Source organism: Acomys russatus, chromosome X (assembly GCF_903995435.1).
Source record: "Acomys russatus chromosome X, mAcoRus1.1, whole genome shotgun sequence".
Classification (NCBI taxonomy): domain Eukaryota; kingdom Metazoa; phylum Chordata; class Mammalia; order Rodentia; family Muridae; genus Acomys; species Acomys russatus.
The window spans coordinates 115316637-115340695 of NC_067169.1; the positions used below are offsets into that span (position 1 = coordinate 115316637).

The 24059-nt window shown below is 37.0% G+C and overlaps 1 pseudogene; it reads left to right on the plus strand.

Annotated features, from left to right (window-relative positions):
• Window positions 1-2271: 2271 nt before the first annotated feature.
• On the plus strand, window positions 2272-23804 carry LOC127185489 (beclin-2-like; annotated as a pseudogene).
• Window positions 23805-24059: the final 255 nt, after the last annotated feature.

The following is a 24059-nucleotide window of genomic DNA, read 5'->3' on the forward strand; positions in this document are numbered from 1 at the left end:
TATTCTAGGCTTACTTTATCTATGCATACTTACTGCTATGCCATTCCGTATAGAAGAGTCTGTTCTCCAATTAAACATTGTGTCACTGTTGACTGGGTGTTACATTTTTCTGACTTTAAGCATCTCTTCATGTTTTATCTAGCTGTCTTATTTATTCAAGTGTATTAATGTATAGACTTTGTAGGGAATCTACATGAAATATATTTGTAATATTTTTCTGGATGTTCATCCACATCATATGTATCTGTTATGTTTATGAATTATGTAGATTCCTGATCTGACATTAGGTAGCATATAGTATCTTTATTTTTAAAAGGCACCACAAATCTCTCAGGCATGGGCTAAATTGTGACTTTTCTAAAGGGTCATATAGAATACTGCTTTCAGTATCCTCTGTCTTTGATATATCCTACTAGACATTTTGTGTAACTGTAAAAAATTAGTAGGATTTATTTTGGTACTGAATGTCATACACTGAAGAATCCCCTCAGTTTTCCACTTTCAAGTACTAGATATAAGGTTGATGATAAGACAGTGGCATAATATGCATGAGGCCCTGGGTTCAATATCCAACACTGAAACTTAAAAAAAAAAAAAAAAAAAACAGAACAACAACAAACAAAAAGTAAAATAATCTTCCACATTTTCAGAATGTGAACAAAATTTTCTATATATCTTTGGTCTTTAGTAATACCTTAGCTTTTGACTAGAATCAGGAATATCCCTTTCCACATACTTATCATCTGTACAATTTAAACACTTTTAAAGGAGTCATGAAATAGATTCAAATGTAGGCTGAATATCTGTCCAACAGGCAAGAAGGGAATAGATATTGTTAAAGCACTTTGAATATCCTTATTTAGATTTTAGAAGGAAGCTAGGAAGTGAGGGCAGACTCCCACCCAAGTAAATATGTTTTGACAACAAAATGAAGCACAGGTAGTTGTCAAACTCACAGCTAGAGATAATGGAAAACTTGATAAGTTGGTGATTTAACATTTCATATACAGTTTCTGTTTAGAAAGTACAAACAACTACCTGTGATCAAAATGAACTGTTCTCTCCTGACAGCTATTCATTCAAAAGAAATGTTATGCCAAATGTAAAACCTGGATAAAACACCTCAGAAAAGAAAAATAAAGAAAAAAATCTCTTGAGAGAAAATAATGACTTAAATCCTTGATAAAAAAAATCACTAGCATTGAATGTATGCATACATACTGCAAATGGTTAAAATAACTGAATTATTATTTTCCTGTCATTAAAAAAGGGATTCATAAAACAATGACCCTCCTGTATTTGCTTCCCTCCCTTTCCACCTAGAGCCCTGATTTCCCATTTTCTCTATCATTTGTATCCTGCTATTCTCCTTTACCTTTCTCTCTTCTATATGAGCCTCACCCCTACTCCCTAAGGAGCCTCCCTCTTTTAGTTTCACTGATCAGATCACTTGTATCCTACTAATTCTTTATCTATTGCTCCCTAAACTCCTATTCTGGAAATGGTCTTGTTTTATTTTCCTGAGTTTTATACTTACTACAAGTTCACATATGAATATTTGGAGCTATTAGCCATGCAAGTTTCTAAAAGAGGGAGTCAAACAACACCTTTACACAACTATGATGCCTAGGAACCACATCAATGAGCATGGAACTATAACTCTAAGGGTAAGCAGTGTCATGATTGCCTTAGCAGCAACCAACAGCTCTCTAATTGGATTTAAGATATACTCAAACAAATGGAGACCATACCTGGTAATAGAAAACTGAAAAGCTACTGAGTACTAGTGAAGTCATGATTATTTCAGGAGAATCAACAAACACCAGTTACAAAGCCAGCGTAACCCCTAATAACAATCGACAATTATAAGCATTTGTCTTTATACCAATATATAAATGTCATCTTCACTCACCCCTCATCAAAGAAACTTAATTTTGTAACAGACAGAAACCACTGTAGGAAAACACAACTAACCAAAATACACACTAGTGTATTCCAATAACACTGAATACCTCTATGAAACAGTCTTTCACCCAAGACTCAGGGAATATGGCAGAAGAGGGATCAAAAAGATGAGATTTGCCGTGATCCTTTGCCTAATAGTATCAGAAAGTATACCCATAAACTCTTACCATCATGATTGCTGAATTGTGAGCAGAGCAAGCATGTCATCATTGATTATGCCAAACTGAACAGAGACGAACCCAAAAGGCTTCAGCTTTATCCAAAGAACTATAGGTAGCTGAGAAAAATCTATGAATGACAGGTATGATGGCCTTCCCAGAGCATAATGACTGGTTTTCCAGTACCAAATTGTCAGCCCTGAAACCATATGTACAGATAGCATTATACGGACTAAAGAGGGTATGTGTGTGTGTGTGTACATATATTAATATGTATGTGTTTATGTGTATGTGAATATGTATGTATTATGTATACATATATGCCTCTAATAACTAATAAAAAGAGACCATGAATTTGAAGGAGAGTGGGGAATGGTATATGAAAGTGTTTGGGGGAAGGAAAGGGAAGGGAAAAGTGTAATTAAATTATAGTCTAAAAAGGTAACAAAAATACCTAAAAAGTGGTTCTCACCGATTTTTAATTATTATTTTTTAAAAATAGGACCATGCATGAACTGGATATAGGCCCCTACATAAATACAGCTGGTGGGAAGCTCAAGCTTCATGTAGTCCCCTAGTAAGAGGAACAGGAGGTATCTCTGCCATGGACTCTGTTACCTAATTTTTATCACTTTCCCCTGATGAGACTGCCTTGCCAGACCACAGAGGAAGAGGCTCAGTCATGATGGGACTTTGTAGGTTGGTGGGAGGATCCCATATTCTGAGGAGTTGGTGAGGGGGCTAGGGGAAAGAGGAAGGGAGAGTATGACCAGGAAGAGAGGAAGATTGGGACTAAAATCAGGATGCAAAGTGAATTAATTAATTAATTTTTAAAAATATTTTGGAGAATATGAATAATATATTTACATCATTTTACCTTTATTTGATACCCATCTAACATTTCCTGTGTTTCCTCTCCACTCCTCATATTCATGAACATTTCTTTAATTCTTTTTTTTATTAATTTATTCATATTACATCTCGATTGTTAGCCCTTCCCCTGTTTCCTCCCATTCTTCCCTCCTTCCCATTTCTCCCCTTCTCCCCTCCCCTATGTCTGTGACTGAGGGAGACCTCCTCCCCCTATATATGCTCTCAGAATATCAAGTCTCTTCTTGGTAACTAGCTATCCTACCTCTGAGTGCCACCAGGTCTCCCCATCCAGGGGACATGGTCAGAAAAGGGGCACCAGAGTTCGTGTGAGAGTCAGATCTCACTCTCCACTCAACGGTGGAGAGTATCATGTTCGTCGGCTAGGTCTTGGTAGGGGTTCGAAGCTTACTGCCCATATTCTCCTTGGCTGGTGCCATAGTTTGAGGAGGACCCTAGGATCCAGATCTGCCTGTCATAAAGTTCTTCTTGTAGGTTTCCAGGACCCTGTGGGTCCTACGGTCCTACTATTTCCTCTTTCTTCCATGCTACTCTTGCCTAAAGTCTCAATCGGATATCCTCTCCTCTGACCCACTTTCTTGGTAAGTAAAGATTTTCATGGTATGTATCCCTTGGACTAGTGTTTTGATATAAGTGAGTATATACTGTTTGTCTCTTTTTGCTTCTGGGTGAACTCACTCATTATGATAATTTCTAGATCCCACTCCTTGGAATATACCCAGAAAATGCCTTACCACATAACAGGGACATATGCTCAACCATGTTCATAGCTGCTCTATACATAATAGCCAGAACATGGAAACAGCCTAAGTGTCCCTCAGTAGAAGAATGGACTAAGAAACTGTGGTATATTTACACGATGGAATACTACTCAGCTATTAAAACGAGGAATTCCCGAAATTTGTGGACAATTCTTTAATTCTTGTTGTTAAATAAATTTCTTTCCTATAGCTCTTCATTGGAAGGTGGTCTTTTGTGAGATTTCCATTAGCCACACTGGCATTTTAACTGAGATTTTTATTATAAGTGCTTCTTCTTTAGATGACCATATTGGTCCATGTGTAGAAGAATTAATTTAGATTTATGCCTATAACTCTGAACAAAAAAGACTCCAAATGGATCAAAAAATTCAATATAATGCCTGAAACACTGGAATTTCCAGAAAAAAAAATTAGGCAGAGGCCCTAGAATACATAGATGCAGGAAAGTACTTTCTAAATATGACTCCATTTGCTCAGGAATTAAGGCCAAAGCTTGAAAAGTGGTACCTTAGAAAACTAAAATGCTCTGTACAGCTAAGAAAACATTCAATGAGTGAAGAAGAAGCCCATAGAGTGGGAAAGAATCTTTGCAAACTATATATTTTACAGAGGATTAGCATCCAGAGTAAATATAAAGCTAGCAAAAGAGTAAAAGATTATTTAAAGAATGGACTATGGGGTTGCACACCCAATTCTCCAAAGAGGAAATAAAAATGGCTAAGAAATGTTTTTTTAGGTAGTAAGTATCCTTAACTATTTGAGAAATGCAAAATTTTTATCCTTAAAATAAAAAATAAATTTACCTCCAAAGTTTCATCAGTACAGAGATCCAAGGAACAGCACAGAAAATGGGTGAGATTCTACGAATCAGAGGACCGGGAAGTCTGCTAAAAACTTTGTGTGTGTGTGTGTGTGTGTGTGTGTGTGTGTGTGTGTGTGTGTGTGTGTGTGTGTATGATAGACTTTGACCATTTTCAACTAACAATAGTTTGTAACAACTATTAGGTTTCTATTATTTAACAGATACAATATTTATTTAGCATAATTCCCACAGCAATCCAACTTTTACAGCAAAATATATGAGACTTAGACATAATCAAGTTCTCAATCTCTTTTAACACATAGGCAAAGAAAATAATGTCTGTCTACCATATTTAATTGACTAAGAACCATTATACTGGACAAATAGCCACAAACTAACAGGCTCTAGCTGCCTGAAGACTGAGAGAAGTGCTATCATGGTCTGAATGTTACTCTTTCCAAGAAGCTTTATGTGCCCTGGAGATACTAGTTTAGAAGAGCTGTAACCTACTCGCCCCCAGAAGACTAAAGCTAATACATGATGGGATGCAGACCTGAAAGCAAGCTTATATAACAGCAGATTGTTTATCTATGCTATACTGAGTTCCATTTCCAATCCTTTTGATCCCCACTCATTTTAGCACCTATTTTAAATGCCATGAAACAGTGAAATAATGTGAAAATATACTGTTACTTCTATTTTCTAATTCTCCTTAAAAATGTAATTGTATGTGTAATATCAGATATTTCTTTGTACCACTAAGCATTACTATGCAAATTTTTCTACTTATCTACTTCACTAGCATACTTCAGGAATAATAATAATAAAATGGACTTTGTACAATCATGTTCTAGTAATTTCACATAATCTTTCTTGTACTCCCATTCCCCATCTCTTTCTTTCCATTTTGGGTAGTGGGGATAGACCTAAGGCATTGAATTAGACAGTTGTTCTGAGTTAGGTTTTCTGGCTCCTTTGTGTAGTCTTTTTATTTTGATACAAAATGTCTAGTTTTAGTAATTTAAAATGGTCAGAAATGGGCCTGGGAGAGTGGCAGGTTGGGAAAAGGACTTGTGGCACAAATGTGAAGATCTTATCTCAGAGCCTCAGAATGCATGTAAAGCCTGCTGTGATAGTGTAAACCTGTAATCTTAGCACTCCAACAATGATATGGTAGGTAGATATAGGAGAATCTCCAAAGGTTTGTTTTCTAAGTAGCCTATAAATACAGTGGTGAACCAATTACTCTTTCTCATCAATATTTAGGTAAACAAATCAGTCTGCTGACATTGTCCTCAGAACTTCAAACATGCTCCACTGTACATATGCATTCCCAGGCATTTTTATCTATACACATGACTGGGTAAACACAAACATTTTATTGTGTTAGACATACATTGTGGGAAAATACTTTCCTCAAAATATACCTTTATGTATGCTTATAAATTATTCAATTATTTGCTTTCTATTTTTCTTTATTTTTAGATTTTTTTATTTTTATTTTCAATTTATATCTTAACTTTACATTTTGGTTGTAACTTCCTCTCTCCTCTCCTCCCTGTTCTGCCTTCCCACCTTCTTTCCTCTATCTCCTTTCCCCTTTTCCCCCAAAAAGGAGACTCACAAACCCATCCCAGAACATCAAGTCATATCAGAAATAAGCTCATCCTCACAACACGGAAGCCAGGCAAGGATGTCCCATTAGGAGGATAATAAAAAGCAGGCAATAGAGGAGGAGATCCCAAATGGTGGCGAGCAGCGTGGAGCATGTTTAAAAGCTCCAGTAAACAATTCAGGGAATTGCAGAGAATTCTGAACCGGGAACATCAAGCTCCCCACCCTACTATAGCGGGAATACTCCACAGTTTGAAAGGACCAAAATACAGAAAACCTGCATACCCCTGCATACAGGAGGAGCCGGATGTTCTCAGACCAGAGAAGCAGCAGCGGTGGCTGAGGTTTGCAGCTGGGAACCCTCCAGCAGAAGTGATTGGCGTGGTAACTGGTGAGAATTGCTGCGGGAGAGGGGACTCAGTGCAAGATTTGGGCCCTGAAACCCTAGCTGAACTCGGCGCGTGTTTTGGGTCCAAAGACCCTACCTGTGCTCGGTGCACAATTTGGGCCCAGAGTCCCTAGCTAGACTTGGTGGGAAGTGTGGGCCCAGATACTCTAGCTGAGCTTAGCATGCGGTCCTGGCCCTGAGACTTTGCCTGGACTCAGCATGCAGTGTGGGGCCCAGAGTCCCTGGCTGAACTTGGGAGCCAATTTGGGTCCAGAGAACATAGCTGAAGTCTGCAGACAATTTGGACCCAGAGAACCTAGCTGAGCTTGGCTCTCAGTCTCAGCCCTAAGACTTTGGCTGGACTCAGCACTCGGATTGGGCCCAGAGCCCCTAACTGAATTTGGCACGCAGTTGGGGTCCAGAGTGCCTGGCTGAGCTCAGCGGGTGGTGCAGACCCTGAGACTCTAGCTGAGCTTGGCGCGTGGTTTGGGCCCAGAGACCCTCGCTGAGCTTGGTGGGCAGTTTGGTCCCAGAGACTCTAGCTGAGGGCAGTGTGCAGTCCAGGCCCCCAGAATTTGCCCAAACTCAGTGAGCTCAGTGAGCAGTTTGGCCCCGAGACCCTGCTTCGACTCAACGCTAACTGGACTAAGTGCATGGATTAGGCCCAGAGACCCATTTGGGTCCAGAGACATAAGCTGGACTCAGTGTGTGTGTAGTTTGGGCCCCGTGACACAAACCTGAACTCTGTGAGCAGTCTGGGTCCCGAAATTCTACCGGGAACCACAGACCAGCGGAGCATCAAAGCTCTGACACTAAGGAAATCTCGGGGACACAAGGAGTAGAGTGGCCATTAGATACACCCCCACCCAAACTGCTTCAGTCCCTGGAGATTTCCAGTGATACAAGGGGACCCAGAAGGCTGTGGACACTTTGGCCTGACCCAATGCACATTGAGAGACCCAGGACTATTACAAGACCCATACACAGTACAGGGGAGCTAGGGAATCACTGGTTGTGAGAGACCCAAACTACAGGGCTAGCCTCCTGCCATCCAGACCGATGAAGCTCCAGAGCTTCTGGCCTAGGGAAATTTTGAGAAAATAGGTGAATCCATCCCCAGACTCCCTCCACCCAACTCCAGAATCTATCTGTGAAAAACAGAGACGGCAAGATGACTAAAGGACAGCATAAAATCATACGCAAAGAATCCCAAAACAATATGGCGTCTCCAGATCCCAGCTATCCCAAAGAAAATAACCCAGAGAACTCAAACACAGCGAAAATACAAAAATGACTTCAAATCCTTAGAAATAAGGATGATAATTGAGGAAACAAATAAAATCTGTAATCAAATGCAGGAAGATGCAGGCAAACAGGTAGAAGACATAAAAGAGGCCTATAGAGAGGCACTGGAAAAAATTCAGGAAAATAAAAACAACCAGATGAAGGAAATCAATAACACTGTTCAAGCTCTGAAGGCCTATAAAGAGGCAATGGAAGAAACTCAGGAATATACAAACAATCAGATTAAAGAAATCAATAAAACAATTCAAGATCTGAAGATGAAAATGGATTCAATGATAAACACACAAACAGAAGAAAAACTGGAAACACTCCTTTATTGCTGATGGGAATACAAGCTTGTACAACCACTTTGGAAATCTATCTGGCACTTTCTCAGAAAACTGGGAATAGGGCTTCCCCAAGACCCAGCTAATCCACACCTTGGAATATACCCAGAAAATGCTCCACCACACAACAAGGACAAATGCTCAACCATGTTCATAGCAGCCTTACTCATAATAGCTAGAATCTGGAAACAGCCTAAACATCCCTCAGTTGAAGAATGGATAAAGAAACTGTGGTACATTTACACTATGGAATGCTACTCTGCTATTAAAAACAAGGATATCCCAAAATTTGTGGAAAAATGGATGGGACTAGAAATGATCATAATGAGTGAGTTAACCCAGAAGCAGAAACACTCACATGGTATATACTCATTTATAATTGGACACTAGCCCAAGAGGCATGTCTCAGGAAAGTCTTCACTTACCAGGAGATTGGGACAGATGTAAGGACATCCTACTGAGACTCTTGGTAAAAGAAATATAGGAGATGGGGAAATAGTAGGACCCAGAGAGTCCTAGAAACATACAAGAAGAACATCATGATGGGTGAATCAGGGCCTTGGGGATCTGCTCAAACTATTGCACTAACCAAGGACAATACAAGTAGTAAACATTGAACCCCTACTCTGATCTACTCAGTGGACAGTACCTTCTCCATAGTTATGTGGAGAGCAAGGACTCCCTCTGACATGAACTCTGGTTCTCCATATTTGACTACCTCCTTTTGGTGGGGAGACCTGATGGCACTCAAAGAAAGAATAAGCAGGCTACCAAGATGAGACTTGATAGCCTATGACCATATAGTCGGGGAGGAGGTCCCCCTCGGTCATAGACCTAGGGTAAGGGGAATAGGGTGAAAGTGGGAGGGAGGTAGGAATGGGAGGATATAAGTGATGGGATAACAATTGAGTTGTAATCTGAATAAATTAATAAAATTTTTTTTAAAGTTCTAATAAAATTGTGTGCCAAAACCATCTGGCTGTAGGACTTTTTTTGTTGGGAGACTTAATGACTACTTCTTTTTCCTTAGGAGTTGTAGGACTATTTAATTTGATTACCTAACCTTGATTCAACTTTGGTAAGTGGACTATATAAATAAAGTAGTCCATTTCATTTAGATTTTTTTTTCAAATTTGTGGCATAAAGGCTTTCGAAGTTAAGATCTAAAGATTCTTCGGATTTTCTCAGTGTCTATTGTTTTTCCTTCCTTTTATTTCTGATTTTGTTGATTTCGTAATTGTCTTTCTGCTTTTTAGTTCCTTTGACTTAGTTTTCTCAAAGAATCAGTTCTTCATTTCATTGATTCTTTGTATATTTTTTTATTTTTAATTGATTTCAGCCCAGAGTTTGATTATTTCCCAGCCATATACTCTTTTTGATGTGTTTGCTTCTTTATATCTCCTCGTGATTTCAGGTGTTGTGTTAATTGCTAGTATAAGATTTCCCTTCTTTCATTATGAAGGCAATTAGTGCTGTGAACTTTTCATCTTAGCACTGATTTAATTGTGTCCCATAAGTTTGGATATGTTGAATTGAATTTTAGGAAGTCTTTAATTTTTTTCTTATTTCTTCCCTGAATGAGTGGTCATTGATTGGAGAGTTTTTCAGTTTCATGCATTTGTAGACTTTTTCTTTTTTCTGTTGTTGTTGAAGTCAAGCTTTAATCCATGGTGATCTGATAAAATACCAGAGGTTATTTCAATTTTCTTTTATGTGTTGAGGCTTGCTTTGTGACCAATTATAAGGTCAATTTTGGAGAAGGTTCTGCAAGGTGTTTAGAAGAAGACATATTCTTTTGGTTTAGGTGGAAAGCTCTTAAGGTATCTGTTACATCCATTTGATTCATGACATCTGTTAGTTTCATTATTTCTGTTTAGTTTCTGTCTTGATGACATGCCCTCCCATGAGAATGAGGTGTTCAAGTCTCCATCTTTTAATGTGTGTGGATCCATGTGTGATTTAAATCATAGTAATGTTTGTTTGTTTGTTTGTTTTTTCAAGTGTGGATGCCCTTATATTGTGGTATAGATGTTCAGAATCAAGGTATCAACTTGTGGATTTTCCCTTTGATGGGTATGAAGTGTCCTTCCCCATCTCTTTTAATTTGGTTGAAAGTCTATTTTATTAGATATTAGAATGGCTACTCCAGCTTGCCTCTTGGGTCAATTTATTTGGAAAAACCTTTTTATAGTCTGAGGAAATGGCTATCTTTGTTGCTAAGGTGTGTTTCTTGAAGGCAGCAGATTGATGTGTCTTCTTTATGTTAGCCTGTGTCTTTTTATTGGGGAATTAAGTCTTCTGATGATTGGAAATATTGACGCCCAATGATTCCTGTTGTTTTGATGTTGATGGTTGTAGTGTATTTCTCTTCTTTTTGTTTTGCTGATGTGGGGTTATTTATTCGCTATGTTTTCTTGGGTGTAAATAACCTCTTTTGGTTGGAGTTTTCCTTCTATTTTATTCGGTAAGACAGGGTTTGTGCAGAAATATTTGCTTAAATTTTGTTTTGTCATGGAATATCTTGTTTTCTCCATCTATTGTGATTGAATATTTTACTGGGCTGACATATGCAGTCTCTTAGTATTTATGAGATATCTGCCCAGGCCCTTCTGGCATTTAAAGTCTCTCTTGAGAAGTCAGATTTGAGTCTAATAATTTGCCTTTATATATGGCTTGCCTATAATCTTTGCAGATTTAATATTCTTTCCTCTGTACATTTAGGATTTTGATTGTTTTGTGGTGAGAGGGTTTTCTTTTTTGGTTCAATCAATTTGGTTTTCTGTAAGCTTATTTTATGTTTATAGGCATCTCTTTCTTTAGGTTGTGAAATTTTTTTCTCTGATTTTGTTAAAATAATTTTCTGGAGCTTAGAGCTGGAAATCTTCTCTATTTTCAATTTCAATTATTCTTAGATTTTGTATTTTAATAGTGTCCTGTATTTCTTGTATGTTTTGTGACAGGATTTTTTTTTTTTGATTCAACATTTTCTTTGATAAATGTATCAATTTCTTTAATTGTATCTTCTATACCTTAGATTCTTTCCTCCACCTCTTGTATCCTGTTGGCAATGCTTGCCTCTGTGGTTCCTGTTTTCTTCCCTAAGTTTTCCATCTCTAGGATTTCTACAGCTTGTGTTTTCTTTATTGTTTCTATTTCCATTTCAGTACTTGAACTGTTTTATTCATTTTCTTCAGGTATTTGTTTGATTTTCCTGTATTTCTTTATTTGATATATTTGTTTACTTCTTAAATCCCGCTATCATCTTCATCTTCATAAACATAGATGTAAGATCATTTTCTTGTGCATAAGCTGTGTTACAGTATCCAGAGATACTTACATTTTGATAGCTGGATTCCCTTGGTGCCATGTTGCCCTAGATTTGTTGATTGTGTTCTTTAGATGGCCTTTATCCCTCTGGTTATTTCTGACATTGGATTGGCTGGTTGCTCCTGGTGTCTGTTGGATTTCTCAGGGGTATGAGAAGTGTGTTGGACAGGAGTCTGGATTTTCTTGGAGCAGCCTTCCATGGGATGGTAGGTATGGTTATAGACTGGCTGTTGGATTTGAGGGATTAGCCTCCCATTCTTCTCAGGTGGCTGTTTCCCAATTAAACCTACAAGTAGGATATTGGAGAGGGAGTGTCTAGCCTGTATGATACTGAGAACCAGTAGGTCTTTTCAGGAGCCCAGGAGCCCTCCTCTGATTGGGGTGAATTCTTAGTGTTAGCATCCCTGCCACTTGCTTACTCACCCCATGGTATCTGAACTGTCCAGACACCATGCGTGCTGGACTCTCTCATTTTAGAGTAAGTTCCTGTATGCTTCTAATGTCTGGCTGATATCTTCATGGAGAAGGGTAGAGCCATGAACTGAAGGCTGGGATGGGACCATTTCCCTGGTTCCCAGGAGTAAAGTGGCCAGAGGCAAGAGCCTCATGCTGCTGGAGCCCATGTTGTTGGGACATTGGAAATGGTTGGGTGATCAAAGGCTGGAACTGCTTGTTCCAGGCATCTGTGAGCTCTCCTCTCACCTAGGAAATACAGAATCTGGAATTTTGGAGTCCACATCATGGCCTCTTGCTTGCTCCATAGTCACTTCAGTCCTGCTACCCATCCACAGTGTATGCTGATTACCACCATCTTGGAGCCTCTTATTAGATTTCTTAAGATTTAAACTGTTGAAGCAGATCTTTCCCTATTGAAAATGTTTCTTGTTACCTTTGGATTGACTAATTAAAACAAAAATGTGAATATTTGAAGTAAATAAATGTGGAATAACTGTTCTATTTCATTTCAATTCCTGTATCCAGAAAGCAGGAATAAAAATATAATTTACATGTTCAGTAGCTAATATTTATAGAATCCAAATAATTTAAAAATATTATTTGAAAGATAAAGATCTACTGAAATGTTATATCTTAATATGAACAATTTTAAGAATATATATTAATATATTTATTTTTAAAATATTATTTCCCTAGTGACCCCCACATCTAATTAGTGAAAAGTCAAATGTAGCTATAGTTCAAATGACTCAGTGGACAGAAATGGGCCATCTTATTTACATAATGAATAATAATAATAATAAAACATGAAGTTCCAAGTGAAATGGAAGCAGGAACTTTCCAGAACTAAGTAGATTTAAAAAATCATATTGCTGGAAAATCTTTACAATACAACACACAGTTAATGAGGTCATCAGCAGATACACTTGAACATATATCATAGTAATTGTGCCAGTGTATGAGCTAAAGAATAGACAGAGAGCAAAGGTGGAAATATGTACCTTGGGAAATTAAACTGCAAATTAAATATAAATCAAGGTGGTAGTAGCTATCAGAGAGAATCAGACAGGCAAACACAAATCAATTGAAAATGCAAAAAAAAAAAAAAATACCAAAAACCAAAGCAAAACATTTACTAATAGGATATCACCACAGATTGTGAAAGAGAAATGAATTAGGTGGCAATATACATGCATAACTCCAACAAGGAAAGATGTACTTTATTAGTATAGCTGGGGCCTGTTTTTCTTCATCTTATCTTGCTATTTTACCCTCCTTGAAGAGAAACTCTATACTTCAGGTAAATCTAGCTTAGTAACCTGAATATAGCAATCACTGACAACAGCTTTCTGTGTTGGATAAATAAGATAGTCTTGTTTGTCAGAAAGCATTTCTGTGATACTTTGTCTAGTAACAAATATCAACTCAAGAGATTTTATCTGCTCTGACATGTCTGGTTTCTATCTCATTGTTGAACTGATGGCTGCTGTTTCTCAGTAGGAAATGAGGGCATATGTTCAAAGTGAAACTGTAATTGATTCTGTTTGCATCTACTTTATTTTCCAAGTGAAGTGATGTGCTAAAAGGCCTTGAGTATATTGTAAAAACAGTAATATGATTCACACATTTTCCATTTGTGTGTTTTCCTATTTGTTTTTTCTTTAATCATAATTATTTCTACCTAAACTGCTTTTTTTCTGGTTATTGTCTTATAGTGGTAAGTGAGTTTAATGACCAATGAGCTTTTGCTTTCTTACTTATTCCTCTAGATATGAGAACAATGTCTGACATGCATAGGTCTTTGGTAAGTGTTGAATGAACAAATGAAAAAATAGTGATAGAAAAAAAAAGACAACTTCCTATCTAAGCAACAAATCCTTAGGAATAGCTTAGTCACAGATCATTGTTTGCGTAACCTCGATGTTAATGGCAAACTCTGTCATTTCTGGATATACTCTGAGCTTGGTCTAAGATGAAGGACTCCCTTTATCAGCTGGACTCCCTCTCTGCCTGATTTGAGGAATGTCAGATCTTCAAAGGAGTGTTGAATATCCCTCAGGGAGATTACAAACCCAATCCTTTCCTTATAAACAACTTCTTCAGAGACCACCTGGTAACACTCACCCTATTCTAATAAGATTTCTTGGCTTCCAAATAATGACCTTTAACTGTATCTGGAATTTTTCCTCAACAATTGGATAATTAAGTACTACTTTTCCCTCTTATGGTAGCACTGTTTTGTTACATGTGGATTAAGTATTCCTGACATCCCTAGCCCCAGCAAATCAAACACATTCATGTTCAAAACTGCTCCTAGTGCCTAAGGGTTATAAGTCCCTGATTCATGAAATAAACACTCCCTCACAATGTTCCTCCACCATGACTGCCTGAGACTCACCAACTATTCCATAGAAGGAAGGTCTCCCTTCCTCCCTGGCTGCCAATCAAGTAGCTACTCACATGGCCACTAGTTTCCACTGTTCACTGGCATGTAATGGTCAGGAAAGGATGGTAGAACAATCTCAGTAGCAACTGAAGCCCACCCCATCTCTGAGCTAGACACTTTCCAGACCTGATTTCCAGCCAGTTTTGCACTTTTGGCCCACCCAAGATGTTAAGACAGTGGCCTAACTGAAGGGCTGCAATACAGAGGTATCGTCACAGGCTTTGGAAATGACAAAGTTTCCATTGCCATATGGTACTAGCAATCTCATTTAAAAAGACCTAAATGCTACACTTGAAGTGAATGCTCTAACAACTCCAGAGAGACAAATGTAACCTTTGATCTCAAGGTCCTTCTGTTTCTATCTGAAAGCAAACAGTCATGGACTGGATTGTGGAACAACAACTATCTACATAGAATGTGAGTGAACATCCTTTTTATTTTGGCAGCATGCATGATAGTGTCAGCAGAAGCTCAGTGGATTTCTGAGCAAAACAAAGAAGTTTCTATGGTCTTCTACAATTTGAGGCTGGCCATTAGGGACTAATCTAAATTAGCGCAATGATTAGCTTAATAGCTGGAAGTAGCTTTGGTGTCTTTGGGGTAAAAGATGAACCTTAGAGCAATAATAGTAATTGGAGCTATATATTCATATGCCCTCCATACAATTGAATCTTGACCTATAGTTATATCTAAATAAGAAATAGAAACCTTTGAATTTAGTTTTTGCCATAGAATGCAACTGAAACTGGATAGAGTGCATGATATTAACACCTTTTATAGAAGGAATAACTGCAATAATCAGATTCCAGGACTCATTATCAGCAATAATGAAAAGAGAATTGTAGGAGTTGTAACATGTAAGCCTATCAGTTCCCTGTTCATGCACAGGTCAGCTTCTGCACAGTAAATGTCTAGATCTGAGACTATGTAGTATGTCAGTCAGCTACAGCCTTGTAAAAGCAATGTGAATGGGTGGTCTAAGTGAAAAATTGCCTCCAAAATGTTGGTATTTTGAAGGAGGAATTCACAGCTGGACCTGGTAAGCTGTGAAAATTGTGCTTCTTGCAAAAAAGAAAGGCTGGCACAGACTTTGAAATGACTCTTCATGACTAAGAAACTCACAGGATGAAAAAGATTTAACAAAGTTCTTTTAAAATTATGCTATTTGAGGAACACATAACTTGATTTTCTTTTAGGCACATGACTTATAATGAATCAGCATGGTGGCTATTTTCCTTAATACAGAAACAGTGTAGGGAAGGTCTATGAATTGCTAGAATACAGATAATTTATTTAGGCAAACAACCCTGATGTTTAATAAATTACTTAAATTTTTTTGTGCCAAATGTTCTTCATTTAAAGAAATCATTTCTGAATTTTCCTTACAGCAAATAGAAGTTAGAAATCTAACTTTGACCCAATTAAATACAAGAGGGGTGATATGTGTGAAATTCAGGCATAGTTCTTAAAGGTTTATGCCTTGACATCTACATTCATTTCTTCTACTACATAGAAAAAAGATGAAAAGCCTTTGCAGACGTCTATGGCATTAGGAAAGTATAACAGAAATAATGGATTTTCATTCTAAATTATTTCAAAATTGTAATATCAGCCATGGGATTTATAGGACTATTTTGCTGTTCCAATTAGTGGTGACTTAAAATTTGTGAATGGATACTAAGTATCAACAGGAATTTCCAGGAAAACATAATGTGATATGGGAAAGCAGATATAAAGTATTAGAAAGGCAAATAAAACATAAATGCCCAATCTTCAATGTTTCAGAGGGCTATTAGATGCCTATAATTAAACATTTCTGTTGTTAAGTGACTAAACAAACAGTGTAAATATACATGTGTCTATATAGCTTACAACAAGTATATCATTATTGATTCTTAGTATTAAAATATGAAAAATATAGTTTGCATTTTGTCATATTTATCTTTCTCTCATGTTACATAATTTATTTATAGTAGTATTGTTTTGCTCTACCAGAAAATAAATGACTAAAAAGGGAGCTAAATTTAACTGATGTTTACAACGGCTTATTATGGTGGGTTCAGTAGCATCTTCAAAAAGTCATACCTATGCAGAATCTCAGAATAAGATTCTTTTGTTAGTAGGGTACTGCAGATGCAATTACTTAAAGAGGTTAAACTATAATGGCTATTATTATTGGTTTTAAATATAATGACATGCCTTTACAAGGTAATGGAATTTTAACACATAGGGAAAGTGGCATAGCAAAGAAGCAAATACTGAGGCACATATTAGTGTTGTGCTGATACTTATCAAGAAGGACTGAAACTGCTGCTGAGGACAGAGGGGAGAAAGGGATTATTGAGTTCTTTCTTACCTCATCCATAAACTGTAACAACTTGACTTTAAGAGCTATTCACCTCTTAAACTATGAAAGAGTATATAGCAATTATTTTAAGACATTCTTTTCAGAAAAATTTTGTAACAGCATTAAACTGAAGCAGACAAGGAAACAAGGCGTATTGTTGTGTCTTCTAGATATGACAAGGAAGGTACACCCATGAAATCTCAACAGTAGATTCCTCCAGAAGACCTTTTATTGTACATGATTATTTTAGCTATTTTGTGTTTTTTGTTTTCCATATGAAGTTAAGAACTAATCTTTCCAGTTCCATAAAATATTGTGTAGGGATTTTGATAGGGATTGCACTGAATCTGTAGATTGCTTTTGGTAGGATAGCCATTTTTACTATGTTGATTCTCCTAATCCACAAGTATGGGAGATCTTTCCATTTTCTGATGTCTTCTTAAATTTTCTTCTTCAGAGACTTGAAGATTTTTCATATAAGTCTTCCACTTGCTTGGTTAGATTTACACGAAGATACTTTATATTATTTGTGGCTATTGTGAAGGGTGCTGTTTCCCTAATTTCTTTCACAGACCCTTTCTCATTAATATACAGGAGGGCTACTGACCTTTAGGTGAAATTACCTTCAGAATCTTATAGAATATTTGCCTTTTGGGCACACTTAAGCAATAGGTAGAATTAATTGTGGATTTGAGATTAAACGAACAGTTCAGAGCTCATTACAATAGAAAGTAAAGGTAAAATCTTAACAGCAGAGGGGAGGAAATTTATTTCAGTTCCTTTATGTAAAATTTAAATATAATTATTCTTGTTATATTTGCTGTTTATATTTATAGACACATCTAAAGGGGTATGTGATTATATTGTTTTCATATTTATCTAATTATTATAGAGGAATTTTAACCTAGAAAACTCACTGCTCTGATCACATTTAAAGACCTTCTATGTCTGTGTAATCTAGCTGGAATATAGACATGACCTTAATATACATCACTAATGAATGACATCTAATTGGGGGACAGACAAAGTGATAAATCAGAGAAAGATTTGACAGAATAGGATACAGCCAGTGTTCACTAGAACATCACAGAAAAGAAAGGCAATTTAAGAGACTACAGGGAAAAGCCCTTTAGTTGAGTTGAGTTGGAATCAGTCAGTTTGGAATCAGTGAAGTGAGTGTCATGCAGTGTTGACTTCATGCAGTTCAGTGCAGGTCAGCAAGGTCAGTTGAAGCCAGAGTGTAAGAAGGAGCCAGAAGATTAGAACAGATTGCTGGAGTTAGTTTTAATACAAGCAGAGAATTCAGTGAGAATCTGAGATGCCAAATTAAATCAATCAGCTTGGAGAGGAGTTTGAGCCAGAATAGCTGATTTGAACCAGCCAGCCAGAGTTCAGAGAGAACTGGAAGGGATAAGCCTATTCAGAAGAAAGCTTCTGAAAGAAAAATTATAGTTGACAAATAAAAGTTACTTTAACAGTTTCTGTTCAACTTTTCTTTTGATTTAATTTATCCCAGAAATAATTACCAATGCTTCTGAGGTCAGATAAAATGAAAATCTGGATCTTTATCCCCAGCTTCCATTACAACCTAAACAAAGATAATTGAGTCTACACATAAAAATATTCTATTAAATGACCCAAAGTGGAAAGCTTCACAACAATAAAATCCATTTTAATCATGGCTTTGTAGCACTTTTCTACATGATTAATGTTAAGAAAACATGTTTGATCTTATTTTAATTTCCACTATTACTCACAAAGTTCTATTAGAAAAATGCTAATTTAAATTGTAAGTGATAGCTGATTAAAATCATCTGTGAAGATTAGAAAATACAGTAAAGATTGAGAGCCAAATATTCAAATCACAGCTGTTTTCCTCTCAGGTCTCATGTTTCATTGGACTGTGGAAATATGAGATAGGAAGATAAATTATTTTTTACAAATATGTGCCTTATCTATTACCAAAAAAATAGAAAGTGGAGAATTAAAAGTGAAAAAATTTCAAAGGCACAGTTAATTCATATATCCCTTAATTATAATTAAGGCTATTTGATATTTATTACTTCTGCATTACTCTAAAAGAAACTTCAGTATTTCCTTATTGCATAAAATGAACAAGGTACCATGCTTGGGAGAAAAAAAATGAGTATAGATTAAATGTTCCACCATAGCCATCTTTCCTAGCTGAGTACTCTTCTTCTACCTTCCCTAGGAAAAATTGAACGATTCTTCCCTGAAATGAGACCTAGATATAACAATGTTTGCATGTTCCTCAGTGAAAATTCCTGGTCCAAACTTGACTATTATATATGAAAACCTACTTGTAACCAACCGTTTGAGAATGATGCATCTATAACTCATAGAAAACTATTTATCTTGTAATTCTTGCACACTAAAAGGTAGATAGGGTTGTTTTTGTAAAGATTCTAGGAAAAGGTGATCTAAGTTACAACACTCAGGCAGTAGAAGACTTTACAAGTAATCTAATACAAACAATCCATTTTCTAAATTTCTAGTACTGATATTTCAATTGCTTGAGTAGGTAAATGTTTAGAAAATAGGTCTTTGAATATTTTCATACAATGACAAATTTATGAGAGTATATAAATAGCCAAAGCCAAAAATTTTCTTAATAAAATACTAATTTTGGTTGTAAACAATTAGGGGGACTAATGGTACTTCCATGAAATAATATGTTGAACTGTATTATATAATTATATATCAAATTAAATTCTGGAAAAAACCCTCTTTGGATTAAACCAACCTGATACTGATTTCAGGGAATGCTATGGCAAAGTGGGATCATAAGTAATTTGGTTACACTATGTATGAGTTAATGCCTCATGACAATACTGAAATAATAGAATGACCATTGGTAATTATTGTTACATAATACCTGATTGTGATATTAACTATATTAACTGAAAGATAAGAGAAAGAAATTGTTGAAAATAACTCTTCTAAAACCACTAGCATCCCATAACCAAAGTATATACAGATTGGGCAGCAACAGTTGTCTCCACTGCAGAGAAAATAGTATTCCTAAAAGAACCTTTCTAAGTTACTAAATAAAATGTGCAAGGAACAATAAAAACAGACTGGCACACTGAAGATTAATGTCAAGGCTATAATTTGTTACTTACAATGCCTATACTATAAAAATGTGAAATATGGAAAGAAGCAGGAGAATTTATACATCAACAGAAAATGAAAATCAAATGACAGAAACTACAAGTTCACAGATATTGTGCTGAACAGAAACTTTTAGCAAAAGTTATAAACATGGTTGATTAAAAAATTAGAAAATTGTTCTTAAATAATAAAGTAATATATGATTCAATAATGCTATGGAATGAAAATTTATAAGGAAATGTTCATTATTAAAATGAAAATAAATCATACAGTTAGTTAGACAAACATAAACAGAACATAACAAATGAAATTGAACTAGAAGGACTGAGGAGATGGCTTAATAAATAAAAGTCTTTGCCAAACAAACATGAGGAGCTGAGTTCTATCTCCAGTACCCACTAGAGTGTTGAACATGGTGGAGCAGGTCTGTAGTCTCAGCATTGAACATGAACATGGAAACATATACAAATTCAATTGATGAGCCCAGTATATTTAGAATAAAAAAGGAAGTTAGATTATATAATACAAACTTAAGGAACAAAATTACTTAAAAGAATTTTGCTAACACCATCAAAATACATGTTTCAATATCAAAAATGCAAAGGAAAAGGGAGAGAATATATGGAAATAAATTATAATTTAAAACACATATTTGAGAACCCTCAGCTGACTATAGTTTGCATAAGTACAAATATGACCACATGAAAATAAATTATAGTAAATACTGAGAGCTAGATATTCAGAAATAAAAGAAATAAAATTTCCATGTAAAGAGAAATGAAAATAGTTTCTTGCCAGCAATTATGACTTAAAACACTTGCTAATTATATTTTAAATTAAAAACAAGTAATATAATTACTTTTTAAATAGATGAAATATGAATTTATTGAATAAAACAAAGTGCCAGCTACAGAAAAGTGTGTATTTTATATTTAGAAATTACAGTAAGTTAATGTAAGTAGAATAGTGAACCCTTGAGGTTAAGAGCAGTGAAGGATTGATTTAATTATACATGCTATCTGCAAATGTTGAACTAGTACACTGAATTACATAGATATGAGAAGTTGGTACATGCTATTCAAAATGTTTTTCATTGTAGGTATTCAATGTCTCACCATGATGGACCTGTATTAGTGGGTCTTTGCAAGTTTGGTAATTGTCTGGCTGTCAATACCACATGCAGTAAGACCTTGGAAGGTATAAGATAATAGATCCAGAGTGCTATGGATGGCATTTACTCTACAATGTCACTTCTAATATAAAATTTGAGTGGCAAATTTTAACCACCTCCATAATTCACTTCTTTTCAAAATAAATCTACTTCTCCCAGATGTTTTGGGTAGCAGCATCCTTGTATTTCACAGTTCGGTCTTTGTAATTGGAAATAGAGTTTTTTCATGGTTGACCTTGTGACATAGATTTAACACGTTGTCTCTCTCTTCTCTTCTACTCCTACTTGCAGGTCTTTGGCTAAAACGACAACAATAGTACAGAAATTTAGAGAGCCAGACTTACTTTCAAAGTGTGTTCAGGTTCACGGCCTTTCTCTCTCTCTCTCTCTCTCTCTCTCTCTCTCTCTGTTTCTCTCTCCTCTTCTCTTCTCTCTCCTTAAACCCCCTCTCTCATCCATCCTACCCTGCAGTCTTTCTACCTCCTATCGCTCTTTACTGCCCCTACCCTCACTTGTGTGTGTGTGTGTGTGTGTGTGTGTGTGTGTGTGTGTGTGTGTGTGTAGATACAGAGATGTCTGCTCTCTGATTTTTTTCTCAAAGTATTTGAAATTGATGCTGGCACTCAAAGTAAAAAAAAAATTGGGTGAGAAAAAGGAAGTGTAGTGTAAAAGTGACGAGAAAGCTGAAGGGACCTAGAGGTATCAAGAGTTCCATGAAAAGACAAACAGAACCAACTAACCAGGACTTAGAGGCACCTGTGGAGTTTGAAGCACCAACCAAAGACCATGCATGAACTTGATCAGGGTCCTCTATATAGATGTACCAAATTGACAACTCAGGTTTCATGTGGGTTTACTAGTAAGGGGAGTGGGTATTGTCCCTGACGTGGTCTCTGTTGTCTGCTTTTTAATCACTTCCCCTGATGGAACAACCTTGCCAGGCCACAGGGTAAGAGAATAAACTCAGTCCTGATGCAATTTGATGAGCTAGGGTGGATGGGTAGGGGGGAATACCCTTTTGCAAAGACTATGGGAGGAGGAGGGGGGACTGAAAATAGATGAGGGATGAGATATGACCAGGATGTAAGGTGAATAAATAAATAAATTAATAAAAACTTTAAAAAAGAAAAAATATTTAACCTTCCACATCTGAGAAATTGAAGATTCTGGAAGTCTTCTGGAACAATTATATTTGCTTACAATTCAGTCTTTCTAATTGTGCTAGAGGTAGGTACAGTAGATGGTACAGATGAACATGCTTAGAAAATATAGAATATCAAATGTAATTTTAGCCCCAGTACTGTAATAATGTATAGAGTGAAGCAGGAGGGATAACGTTACCAAAAATTCACTAGGCTAGAAGAAACCTAGTTTCTTGTGAGAGTGCAAACATCCACGTTTCATCCTGTCTTACTGTGCCAGTCTTGCAATGAGCCAATGAAACTGTCACAGAAGCTCCATACAATGCAGGGGGAGCACTTGGGAGCCCAGGACCATACCATACCATCCACAAGGATGGCAGTTTCTTGAGAACCACAGGCCAGGACCTCCAGCAGATCCCACCACCATCACTGGTGGGAAGTCCCAGGAAAGCACCTACTGCAACTTTACCCTGATTCATGAGTTTATTCTTCTAAAAACTTTCAACATTGTCCAAAATACTACCATAGAGACTGTTAAAATTCTCTCTGGCTGAAAGGATGTGGACCACCTGCTATGTGTGGACTGTACAATCTTCTAATGCAGCTAGATGCCCAACTTACTCTCATTGCATCTGACAGTCAGTCCTACAGGAGTTTCCTAGAGAGAAAATTGCTGGTGAGTGAGGGGAAGGAGGCACTACAAGTGAAGCTCTGGTCTGAGCTGATCTGTCTGGGACAGGAGCAGGCAAAGCTGGCTCAGGAGCTAGAGGACATAGACCATCATCATGAAAGAGTAGCCACTGTACTCTGCACAGCCCAGGCAGAGAGCAAAGAGCTGTATCAATAGGAGCAGCAGTCATGAGCAAAGTATACAGCCCTGAAAATGGAACAACTGGAGCTGATGGAACTTCTAGGCAGTGTGGAGAACCAGCTGGAGTACGCCCTGAGGCAGCTGCAGCTTTTGAAAATTACTAGTATCTTCAATGCTGAGGTTACCATATCAGATTAGAGTCCCTTGGACATTATCAACAATTTTGAGACTGGGCTGACTCCCAGGGTCCCAGTGAGATCAAATGAGATCAACACTGTCAGGGGACAGACAGCCTTACTCATCTTCACCTTATCCAAGATAGTTGTACTGGAATTCCAAAGGTAACAACTGATTCTCTGCGGTGTCCATTCATACCTTAAGTCCTCCTTTACTGGTGATGGGGTACTGCTGCTATTCTCTGATGGGAGCCACAGTGTCATTTGAATAACAAGTGGGATAAAGGCCTTCCTGGACTTACTGGAGCAGTTTGTGGAGGAGACTGAGAAGGACAAGGGAGGCCTCTGCTTGCCCTACAGGATCCATGTGAAGGAAGGTATGATGGAGGATGTCTGAGGTAGTGGGGAGTACTACTCTATCAGGACCCATATGAACAAAGAGGAAGAGTGGGCAAGGGCTTTGAAGTTCATGTTTACCAACTTGAAGTTGATTCTTAATTGGGCTTCTTTAAGGTTATCTATAACTCAAATTGTACTTAAACCATTGAACCTTGGATTATATGAACCAATAAAGAAAGAGTTTTAAAAATATTTTCTTAAGTCTCTGGTTGAGCCCTAGCACCAATTATGTGTATTTGCTCAGAGTGACCCTGGTGTCACTGCTGCTTTCCTTGTACTCCTGTGTCTCTTTCTCCTGTATCTTTTCCTCTCGTCCACCTACATCCAGGTATTCTAAATGACAAGGAAAAACCAACAAACAAAGATGTAAGATACGCCCGCATTAAAAAATGATAAAGAAATGAGCCTGGAATTGCATGGAGATCAGCGGAGTCAGGGCAAA